We start from the raw sequence: 12,504 nt of genomic DNA, 5'->3' as shown, positions 1-12,504 counted from the left end.
TGAATTTAGAGAGGTAGAGAAATGTGCCACTCTGGAGTCAACCTGGAAAGCCAGTGTTGGCATCAGACTGATTGGCTGATTTACAAAATCAGCGAATGTTTGGTGCATAAAGAACCTTACACATCATCTACCCGGACCTCATGTCGTAGTTAAGAAGACTGACACCCAAGAAAAGTGGTTTGACTTCTTTTTTTTTTCTATTCATAAACTGAAACCCAGGTTTTAAACTCCTCCACGTATAAAACATTATCAGATTTAAAACAGCTAACACTGAAACTTACTACTGTAGAAGTTGGTATTAAACCCAGGAGTTGCTTCAGAATACATACAAATAATTAGGTCTTAAAATTCCATTCCTCCTTCATCACAATATCCACACTCACACCCACACCTACCCACCTACCCACACACAAAACCCCCAAACTTTCTTTTCTTTTGGTTGTTGCTGTGCTTTGTTGTTGCTTTAGATATGGCTCTTTGCAAATGGGGAAAAGATCACCCCAAATTCCTGCTATGATCCATTCAGTGGTTTTATTGTACAAGTAGAATGGCTTTATAGAAATAAAGATTATTGGGGCGCCCGGGTGGCTCAGTCAGTTAAGTGTCCAACTCTTGGTTTCGGCTCAGGTCATGATCTCACAGTTCATGAGTTCAAGCCCCACATCGGGCTGTGTGCTGACAGTGCGGAGCCTGCTTGAGATTCTCTCTCCTCTCTCTGTCTGTCTGTCTGTCTCTCTTTCTCTCTCTGCCCCTCCCCCACTTGTGCACACATTCCCTCTCTCAAAATAAGTAAACTTAAAAAATTTTTAAAAAGAAAGATTATTTATGTTTGTAAAACTTCAAAAAACCATTCCGCTAAAATACAGTAGTTTGCTTTTCTTTTCATGGGAGTTTAGTGAGGGAACAGGCTAAGAGGAAGAATTTTTTTTTTTTTTTTTTTTGGTAACTGATTTTTTTTTTTCTTTCTTCAACATACCATACGTGGATAGTAGGTGATGGGACAGTTGAGGCTAGAAAGAGTACAAATTGAAGAAGTCTTACTTTCTCGTAGTCGGCCACAACGTGTAATCAACTACACCGGGGATTTCATCATTCAATTAATAATCCATGCATTCAAGAAATATTCCTTGGGTGGCGGAAGGTGGTGGAGCCCGAATAAGACTTGGGGAACTCAAATTTAGTGGATGAAAGAGAGAAGCTAATCACTGCTAAAAAAAAAAAAAAAAAAAAAAAAAAAAAAAAAACTTTTTGAACCTTGGTTTGAATATGAGTTTTGTTCTTTCCTCCCCCCAAGTCTAATGTATTCGGGAAAGGTGAAAACTTGTTAACCAAGTTGTTTGTAAACAACAATGAAATATTTCCCTCTCGCTCCTCCTCTTTGACATTTTATAAACATGCTTTCTGACATCTTTGCCCTGTGAAGTCACGTTCAAGAAACTCACATTTCAAACAGCGGTTATACACACAACTGCCTTTTTGCAGGATCGTTTCAGATTAGACTGGAGACTAAATTTTAGACTTAGAAGCCTCTTTGGAGACCTGGACGTCAGTGGTCTCATTTTACAGAGGAGGAAAATGAAGTCCAGATAGACTGGCATTTGCCCAAGGTAATCGTTTAAAAGTTGATACAGAGAATTCTACATAGAATTCTAATTATTCTAATTCAATAGTCTGTCCAGTTTTTCTGCAGAAAACACACACCCAGAAGCTCCTCTTTGTCAAATCGGGAACGCTTGCCCTTTGAACTCAAGAGGCAATGGCCGAGCCACTGAGCCACATGCGTCAGCCGCCCAGCTTAACTGTGTCATCCCTTAATGGCTGATGTCCTCTGGCCACCAGGGACCGAGAAGTACAAGGCAAAGACAGAGAACTACCCTGCAAAAACCCCCACAGATTTTCAAAGCTTACCACTTACGACTAAAGAAAAATCAACGTATCAAAACAGCCCTCTCGTGAAAAATCAAAGTGATAAATTTTATCAAAAAATTTTAAATACTTCCAAAGTCTAAAGAAGAAAAGCGCTCCCTTCCCCCACCCCCTTTAAAAATAATTCTAGGGGCGCCTGGGTGGCTCAGTCAGTTAAGCGTCCGACTTCAGCTCAGGTCATGATCTCGCGGTCCGCGAGTTCGAGCCCCGCGTCGGGCTCTGGGCTGACAGCTCAGAGACCGGAGCCTGCTTTGGATTCTGGGTCTCCCTCTCTCTCTGCCCCTCCCCTGCTCATGCTCTGTCTCTCTCTGTCTCAAAAATAAATAAAAACACTTAAAAAAATTTTTAAATAAATAAATAAATAAAAATAAAAATAATTCCACTGTCAGTTGACACAGAAAAATCAAGTGATGCAGATGGCAAGGACTGAGAACCATTTGGGGAACTCTGGTCTGTCCGTGGACTAATAGTCACACTTATTTATAAAAATGCAGATCTCTACATCTTCGCTCATGGATGACATCATCAGGCATTCGGATCCTGAGTGTTTGAGCCTGTGCCCAAATGAAATTCTACTGCTTGTGATCATAACACACCCTCATTTTTCAAAAAGAAAAAAAACGAAAGCACTGAGAATCAGAAGGGACCTGGGAAAGAATGTGCAGCAGGAAAAAGACGTCAGGCTTTACAGTCAGCAGTTTGGTTCTTCTAGTAAGTAGCGCTGTAGCCGTAGAAGGTGACTTTTATCTCCCTAGTCTCCCCTACACAGCGAAAGCGATTCGCTCTAGTTCTAAGTTCCCAGCTAGCCGGGTGCAGCAAGAAGTGATACGCAGCAAGGGAACGAAAGGGAACCGAACCCTTCTGGCAATAGGTGCCAGTCACGTGACAAACACAAGTTAAACAGCAACAGCGGCAGCCTCTGTTGTTGACCCCTGGTCATGTGCCAAGAGTGCACCAGGAGCTTCAATACATTATCTTACTTACTCTTCCCAAATGAATGCCCTGATGGGGTAGGAAGTATCATCTCAGTCGTTCAGAAGAGAGATCAGGGAGTCAGAGAGGTTCTGTTGTGTGCCTGAGGTCACACAGCTAACAAGCAGCAGAGCCGGGACTAGGAAGAAGAGTGGAAGAAATGGCCAGACCTTGCTCTAAGCCCAAGTACGTACAAAACAACACATTTCGGAAGGACTGGAAGAGAAGTAGAGACAGATCCTCCCACTACGACCTCCTGAAAAGCCGGGGTGAGGGCTCCTTAGCCTCCGTGAACTCAGAATCTGGGACAATTCCTGGAATACAGCAAGCGCTCAGTAGACGCATGTAGGTTATAATTAACTGGAACGCAACTGGCAGTGTGGGTAATAAGGAATCACATTCTCCCAAAGCCAAGTCTTGGTGATGACAGTAAGTAGCAAAGGCAGAGAATTAGTGAGCACATTCATGAAGAAAGCCATCAGTTACAGACTAAAAACACCTTTATGTATCTCCTGTCTAATAATGACTGCTATGTTCACGGAGCTTTGCCACCAGTACATCATCCTATAAATATTCCAATCACCGAGTCTTGGCATTACCTTGAAATGTAAAGGACAGGGGCGCCTGGGTGGCTCAGTCAGTTGAGCGTCCGACTTCGGCTCAGGTCACGATCTCACGGCTCGTGAGTCCGAACCCCGCGTCGGACTCTGTGCTGACAGCTCGGAGCCTGGAGCCCGCTTCGGATTCTGTGTCTCCCTCTCTCCCTGCCCCTCCCCCGCTCATGCTCTGTCTCTCTCTCTCTCTCTCTCAAAAATAAATAAACATTAAAAAAAAAATTTTAAAAACGTAAACGACAATGAAGGGGATATGTGCACAAACACACACACGCACACACGTGTATCTGTATTTTGGGACAGCTTAAAAACACTCTATTATATATGCCATATGGCAAATATCTACATAAAAGTTGTAAAAGTGAATCAAAAGCTCAATTTTCTTCTTTGTTTTAATTCAGTAGGCTCCATGTCTGACGTGGGGCTCGAACCCACGACCTTGAGATCGAGAGTCACACGCTCTGCCGAATGAGCCAGCCCGGCCCCCCAGCTTAGTTTTCCTTTATTCAGTTGATATCTACAAACTAAAGTCAGGGCAGAATAAATTCACAGTCTTGTTAGATACGTGCAGCCACATTTATACAAGTGGAGCTTCAGTAATTTGATAGCTTGTTCTTTTGGGGGGCAGAATGAAAACAAAGAGAATGTTGGCCTAACAGAATTCTCAAAGAAAATATCACCGTGGTCAAACCAAAATTCCCCACAGCAACAGCCGACATACGGACCGCCACGTCCAGTGACTAAATTGCGTTTACGCTTTTCTTAAGCAATCGAGTTCATTCTGACCATTTATCTACGAAGCCTTGTGCCAGAATACTGCCTATTCATTTTCTATATTCTGTTTGGCAAACAGAGCATGACACACAGCAATACAGAAGAAAAATATAATCCCGGGATGCGTTTGCAATCATCGCAGGGAAGTGTTCTAAATGGTCTTGGGCCTGTGGCACCGGCTTTCTGAACCACATTTCAACACTGCCACATGCTGTTCATCTCTGTGTCCTGCAGTCTGTGAGCGCCACGCGTGGCCTCAGTTCAAGGATGAGTCACAGCCCACGTTTACAACGCTGTTAACTCTTCGAGGCACCAACAGGTCTTGGAAAAGGGAAGCGTAACAACCTTAAGAATTAGCAATTCTTTTTTTTTTTTTTTTAATGTTTATTTATTTTTGAGAGAAAGAGACGGAGAGTGTGCAAACGGGGCAGGGCAGAGAGAAGGGGACAAGGGATCCGAAGCAGGCCCTGCGTTGACAGCAGACCGTCCAATGTGGGGCTCGAACTCGCGAACTGCGAGATCATGACCTGAGCTGAAGTTGGACACTCAACCGACTGAGCCACCCAGGCGCCCCAAGAATTAGTAATTCTTCAAGAATTAATAATTTGTAATGAAGATTCTGTGAAACATCATATGTGGAATTTAAGAAACACAACAGATGAGATAGGGGAAGGGAAGGAAAAATAAGGTAAAAACAGAGAGGGAGACAAACCATTAGAGGCTCTTAAATACAGAGAACAAACTGAGGGTTGCTGGAGGGGCGGTGGGTGGGGTGGGGGGATGGGCTAGATGGGTGATGGGCACGAAGGAGGGCACTTGCTGGGAGGCACACTGGGTGTCATATGTAGGTGATGAATCACTAAATTCTATCCCTGGAATCCTTATTACACTCTATGTTAACTAACTTGGATTTAAGTTTTAAAAAATTTTAAAAATGAAAGAAAAAATAAATGAAAAAAAGATTCTGTGAAACATACTATCGTATTCATGATAAAGCGGGTTTTATCTATGAGCACATTGTTTGCCTGTGAGAAGAGCAGAGAATCCACCAGGAAGATGTGATATATAATGCATTGAATTTACTAATGTGTTTGAATTTATTTTATAAATTTCATAACATTCTCTCTTGACCAATGCAGATTCTATGTGGTACCCCATAGGCACCCTTTTACATACTCTAAGGAAAAAGATATTAAAGGCAGTGCAATACCCAGGTACCTGTAGTGTGCTTCAGGAAAGGAGTCGCGTTATATGCAGTTTTGTCCTTTTGTGACTGATAACAGAGAAGAAGCTGAGAAAATCCTTGTGCAATGAATATGTGGATGAATGAATAGGCACGGTTCGGAATTTCAGATATTTCTAGAGAATGATGACCACGTCCTCAAAGAAACTACCATGTGCCTCTAGTTTCCTTTTTAAAGAAAAGAACCTATCTAGAAAAAGATCGAAAACTACTTGTCATTTTTACATGTTCTTCCCATATCCGGCAGCAGCTTCAACCAAAGCAAAGGTTTCCCTGAGTGAACAAATCAACCACGAAAGGGCTTCCGCAGGCTCTCACCTCCCAAGACATGCCCTCGCTCCACCTGTGCCCCGCTGCCCCGTCTCCCCTGCTGTTCAACTGGGGGGACATTCCAGCTGCTACTGAAGGCCCCAACCTCTGTCTCCTACTCAGGACCCCGGGTCGTTTCTACAACACAAGATTCTGTCCGATCTGGTGCTACACCACCAAGTCTCCCCTTCCTACTAGATCCGTCCCATCAGCATACAGACGCGTTATAACATATCCCATCTTAAAAACACAAAACAAGGCCATGCTCAGTAGGGGTGATATCACCCTTAATGGGCAAAAACTGACTCTTGCGGGGTGGAAAATTCTTGCTCTTTTTATGTAGAAAGCATATATATACACATACGTACATGTATATTATTCACATACATATAATATGTAACAAATATAAACCGTATCAGTGACACCAGAATTTCATTAGGGTGCGGGAAGAACAATTAGAAAAAAATGTCTAAAAAAGCTCCTTAGGGAAGGGATCATGAAAAAACCGATTGACAAACGTGGGTCTGAACCAACAATCTCGATGCTTCTCTTCCTGTTTTTTCTCAAGCCTTCTGCAATCTGTTTTCCGCTCCCAGCACCCCAGAGAAACTATCGTCCATGTCACCCATGCCCGCCATATTCCCAAATCCAACGGCCAATTCTTACATGAGACTATACGCAGCATACGGCATAGCTGACCACTTCCTCTTTCTTCCAACACGTCCTTGGCATTTTCTCCCTGACTACCTGAACCCTTGAGATCCGGTATCAGGAAGAGGACTGATGCAAAAGGTTAGGGATTCTTGTACATTTGGATTTCAATCACTCTTGGACACACCGCCAGCCAGCACAGCTATCGCCCAAGCCCTGCCTTTCTGGCCTGTATGTCTACAGTCTCCGTCCGTCTGGTAGTTCAGTCCTCTGACAGTCTAACTTCCACACAGCAGCAGAACACCTCCATAACCTAAGTCCGATCACGTCATTCCTTCCACGGCGTTCCATCTCTTGCGGAGTAAAAGCCAAGGTCTTTGTCACAGCACAAAGCCACACACGGCTAGGCCCTGCGTCCTCTCTGCCCTCGTCCTCCACCGCAGCCCCTCCTTGGGACCGTATGCCAGCTACACTGGCCTCCCTGAGAAACTGCTGCTTCTGCTTGGAGATCCCTCCAGACATTCTCATGGCTCACGCTTTCACCACCTTCAGGTCTCTGCTGCTCAAACTCACTCGTCACAGAGCTGTTCCCACTGCATGCAGAAGTACGCCTTGTCACTTTTTATCTCCCTATCCTGTTCCATTTTCTTTCCCGGCACTATTACCTCACCTAGATATTGCCTTATTTCTCCTCCTCCTCCAGGAATAGAATATTATAGGATATTACGTCTCCTTCTCCAGGAATAAGAGTTCCTTGGGGGCTTTTATTGTTTGGTTCACTGCTATACTTGAAGTGTCCAGAACAGTTTCTTACTGTATGTTTGTATCATGAAAAACCCGATTTCAACATCTAAATAAAAGACTACAGCTGCCATATTTTAAAAATAAAACTGGATTTTAACTTTCCTTCTTGAAATAAAATCTCATCATCTCATAGGCCCGTAGCAAATAAAACTATAAGATACAAAAAAAAAAAAAATGTCTAACAACTCACAGAAATGGAAAGCAAACTCTGCTCTGGCTAGAGTGGTTTTCTTTGGCTACTATTTCACGGAAGAAATTTTAGGAGATGCCAACATTCAAATAGCTTCCTCAAAGCAACAGAAACTTCTACATTGGTAAACACAAAACGCTCTTTTAGATTATCGCTCTCATTCTTTTCTAGAGCAAACATTCAAGTCAGAATGAGAAAGCGTCAGATTCTAGTAACAGCACTTGGGAAGAATGAGGGGGGACGCACGTATCTGGTCAGCGCAGAGCCCTGTCTTACCAATCCGACACAACGGAATGAGAAACTTTTTATATGAGATCCGTTGGTGACAAAGAAGAACAAGTTGGGGGGACAGCGTATCCACTGCAGAATGCTGGTATTCCTTTAGCCCTCCCTGCCTCTCTTTTGATCTCAATGTTTACAATTCCTTACTTCAAAATTAGTAGCTGAAGGTGGTAATACTTTCTTCTTTGTGTTTAGCACGTTTTATCCGAACCTTCCGAGATTTCCGCTAGAAAGCTAAAAATCTCAGCCCTCAAATTTCTTCTCTTTCAAATGCCTTTGTCAGCGCAGAAGGGAAACGGTTTAGTTCCATTCCCTCGGTGACCGAGTCGGTGATAACGATGTAATTCGATAAACTATAGCTCTTTCCTCTTTCATCGCACCCCACATCTAGTTTGGACGTTTCTTTTTAAAGCCTTTCTGTTTTCGCAGAACTCTGAATGGAAAATAGAGTTCCGAGCCCTGAAGGAAGTGCACAGTCAGTAAGGCAGCACTAAGTAGGGATCTTTTCTTCTACCAGAGCAGTAACCCGGTGGCCTCGTTTGCAACATCACACCGCTGTCGACAGCATGTGGACGAGAACACAAAGGCCACAACTCGAACATCGTTGACATCTTTATATCAAGCATGGGGAGATCACACACACCTGTGCTGGGGAAAGGGACAAGAAGGCAACCAGCCTGAATCACCAGCGCCTGGAGGAGACTGGATTCCGGACTGGCCACCCCACAGCTATGTGACCTCAGACAGGTTCACTTGGCATCTCGGAGTCTCACTTTCCTCTTCCATAAAGTGGAGGTTAAATACTCACGAGGCAGGGGTGCCTGGGTGGCTCAGTGAGTTAAGTGTCCAGCTCTTGATTTCGGCTCAGTTCCCGATCTCACGGTTCATGAGTTTGAGCCCCGCATCGGGCTCTGTGCTGCCAGGGTGGAGCCTGCTTGGGATTCTCTGTCTCCCTCTCTCTCTGTGCCCCTCACCAGCTGTCTCTCTCTGTCTCTGTCTCTGTCTCTGTCTCTCTCTCTCTCTCTCTGTCTCTGTCTCTCAAAATAAATAAAAACTTTAAACAAATATATTATAAAAAAATACTCACGAGGCAGTTGTGAACAGTAAACGATACAGAGAAGGTGACTACTCTTGTTACTGGTTACCATCATCTTCCAGTCACCCTTCTATTCAGCCCCCAGAGGGACACAAAAGTAGGGAAACTTGCTCTGTCCGGCCAGGAAGGGAATGGGCAGCCAGGACAAGGAAGAGGGGTGCCAGATCCTTCGAGACTCCAAGATAGAGGCAGGTCTCTGCCATTTCTGTTGACGGATGAGTTTCCGAAGGGCGGCAAAGATTAGCCTTGGTTGCCTCTTGGGCACTAAGAAAGAGAAGGAAAGATTAACTGGAACCAGCTCCCAGTCTCCGATACTTCGCAAATAATAATGAAGACGAGTCGATGAGGTAGATACAAAAAGTGAGGATCGAGACATAACAAATAAAAGGAATTTAATAGTAACAATTGGTTTTTCTAAAATTGAGATCTCAGTTCATAAGCGTGCAGGCAGCCCAACAGGGCAGCTAATATCGGAGGAAGTCCAGAAACTGAATTACTTCCCCTCCTATGGAGACGGTCTGCTGGAAAAAGCAATGAAGCATGTTCCCTGATGAATAAAGGACCTTTGTTTCTTGTGCTTTTAATCAACGTCATTTCACCAAAATGTCAAAGAAAAATGAAGAATTTAAACTTCTTTTAGCAAAAAAGAATTGGTTCTCATTTTTCCATCAGAGATAATGGGAGATCCCAGCAGTCGTAGGGAGGTGGTGAGAGGTGTTCGTGGAGCAGTATTTATCATTTTATTCCACGGTACATAAGGTCTGAGATTATGCACCTTTACGGTTCGGTTTACTGAAGTTCTAAGTGTCTATTCAAGGACAGCACATCCGCTAAGATTGGAAGCCTTTGCAACAACATCCCTCCAAGTCCCGCAAACGTTTTCTTCTTCCCAAACCAATGCCGTAAATTTACGTACCAACTCGAGGTACCCAGTCAGGTTCTAAAAGGTAGGTTCAGTATTTCTGGTGAACGAGGACCTCTGTTTGTTCAACACTGTTCACGTGCAAGGCTCACCACATTCTGCCCCGAACCCACATTTCCAGCCTTATCTCCCCCAATTCCCCACCACAAAGCCTCTGCTCCCACCAAGCCAGTCCGTTTTCAGCCCCCAAAATATAAAATAAGCATCTCCATTTCCAGCTTTTGGCGAAGGCCTATTTCCTCCTCCAAAGTATTTCCTTCTTTCCCTTCGGCCTGTCCTTCGAGACGTACTTCACACTGTGTCATTCGTTCGTTCCTTCATTCAGTAAACAGAGACTGAGGACTGAGCATAGGTGAGGCACTCACAGGGGATCCCGGGAAAACAGGAACAGGTAAGCTGGAACCAGCTCCTGTCTCCGTGTACTTCACACTCTACCGGAAAAGACACACATCCCCCAACAGATGAAGCCGTTAATTATTTACAGTTGTGATAAGTGTTAAAAACATGAGGCGCAGGAAACGAGGATAACGCAGAGTGGGAGAAATGGCCTGGTCGTGGAGGTCAGGGGGACATTCTTGAGGAAGCAGCTCTGCTTAGAGTCTGAAGGACGAACAGGAGGCTAACTCACGACCGAGGGAGGCCAACGAGTCCACTTTGCTGATGGGCACATGGTTATCACTGAGTCGGGAGATGTTATTAAAGGCGCAGTAAGGACATTCTGCCTTCCAGGCCTCGAAACTGCAGCGGAAGTTTCCCTGTCGCGCTGGCTCTCTGTAAAGTTGGGAACAAGGAGCACTAATGAAGCGACACTTGAAGGGCAAGAGGCCACCAGGAAAAGGCCACCAGGAAAAGGACCGAGCCAACTGCCGTCAGAAGGTTGTGAGACATCACCGAGGAAGAACCGGCCTTACTACCCTGAGCCCCCCACCCAGTCAATACCGAGAGAAAAGTCAGAGGGGTGTGACACGCAAAAGCTCGGCTTTATGGGAACGTCAACATTCCCAGAGAGAAGCTTTGTCCATCCAAATCCTGGGAGCGGGGAGAAGGGGATGCCCTTCCCTAGGAGCCCCCCCGCCCCAGGATGGTTCAGAAACAGTCCCTGGAGAGAGGGAGCTCCAAGAAGGAGCGGCCGTGTCCTCTAACCAGGTACTTGCTCAACTGCAGAGCCCTGGGGGGCTGAGGCAAAGCAGCCCCGCCCGTGGGGCTGGCGGGGAGAGCCACGGCCACCTCCAGCCCAGGGGACGCAGCCCTGGGAAGGTTCAGCATGAAGCTGAAATGTGTCCTCGGGGCCAACAACACACACCACGCCTCCTCTGCATGGAGACCCATCACCGAGCATCGGACAACAGGAATGAACTCCGGGGAGGCCGAGGCCACCTCCCCGCCACCCAGGGCAGCCAGTCCCAGGAGCCATGCCCCCACGGAATACGGTCTGAGGGGGGCAGTGGGCAGATATTCAAAATCAGACCCCCAAATCCACCCAGTCACCAGCCCTGGTACCTGCCTGCCAGCCTACCTGATTAGGCCGCGGGAATGAGCTCTGACCTGATGCTAAAACAACCAGGACTGAGCCTTAAAAACTAACACGGGGGCGCCTGGGTGGCTTAGTCAGTTAAGCGTCCAACTTCGACTCAGGTCACGATCTCGCGGTCCGTGAGTTCGAGCCCCGCGTCGGGCTCTGTGCCGACAGCTCAGAGCACGGAGGCCCCTTCGGATTCTGTGTCTCCCTCTCTCTCTCTGTCCCTCCCCCACTCATGCTCTGTCTCTGTCTCAAAAATAAACATTAAAAATAATAATAATAATAATAAATAAAAATTTTAAAAAAAACGCAAAAACCAACATGAGGTTACTCAAGTAGCCAAAAGTGACTAAAAAGTTGTGGCAAATGACCATTAAGGCCCTTACTCTGTAAAGACGTGGAGTTCACACAGGAAACTTCGAGGTCCCTTCCGGGGAAGAATAAAGCTTTCTCATGCTTACACACATACAGCCGGGACTCCCTAAAAATGACTCACAACCACAAAGTGACTATAAAGAAAATAGTGATGACATTGGCACCTCAATAAATAAATGGAACAAAATGGATATCCAGAAACAAATGTAAGTATATATGGAACTTAACATATGGCAAATAAAGAATTTCAATTCAGTGGGAAAAACAAAGCTCATGATGCTGATAAAAACGGTATCACTTTGGGGAAAGAAAAATACCACCAAGTCAGATCCCTATCTCATACTTTATAAGATACATATTACAGATAAAGATTTAAATGTAAGGCATAAGAATTAAAAGTATTAAAATACAGTTTAGAACATTTATATGACTTTAGAGTGAGGGAAATAATCCTTAGCAAGTCAGAAACTCCAGCATCTATGAAAGGAAAGATAGATATACTTAACAAAATTAAAATCTTAAGAAATTATTATGGCAAATGATATAAAAAAAAGCAAAAGACAAATAAATGATAGTCTGGCAAATGTCTGTGTTATCAAATGGAAAACATTAGTCTCTCTTCTATAGGAAATGCTCCTACGAGACAAGTAGCTGACAGCTCAGAGCCTGGACCCTGCTTCGGATTCTGTCTCCCTCTCTCCCACCCCCCCACCCACTTGTGCTTTGTCTCTCTGTCTCTCAAAAATGAATCAACGTAAATAAATAAATAAATAAAGTAATAAAGTAATAAAAATGTTTTGGGAGAAGAGAAGAAAGACTAATTTTTT

At 44.7% G+C, this 12,504-nt stretch overlaps 1 protein-coding gene and 1 non-coding gene across 9 annotated transcripts in view; both read right to left on the bottom strand.

The window, feature by feature from the left end:
* The window catches only part of RNLS (renalase, FAD dependent amine oxidase), a 293,352-nt gene that overhangs the window by 263,129 nt on the left and 17,719 nt on the right, over window positions 1-12,504 (bottom strand). The gene's annotated exons all lie outside the window — the stretch shown is intronic.
* TRNAE-CUC lies at window positions 3,923-3,995 on the bottom strand. Its single transcript has one exon. It is a non-coding gene; the product is annotated as a tRNA-Glu (tRNA).

Source organism: Lynx canadensis, chromosome D2 (assembly GCF_007474595.2).
Source record: "Lynx canadensis isolate LIC74 chromosome D2, mLynCan4.pri.v2, whole genome shotgun sequence".
Lineage (NCBI taxonomy): Eukaryota > Metazoa > Chordata > Mammalia > Carnivora > Felidae > Lynx > Lynx canadensis.
The sequence above is the reverse complement of the archived record's forward strand: the minus strand, read 5'-3'. Positions and strand labels throughout refer to the sequence as shown.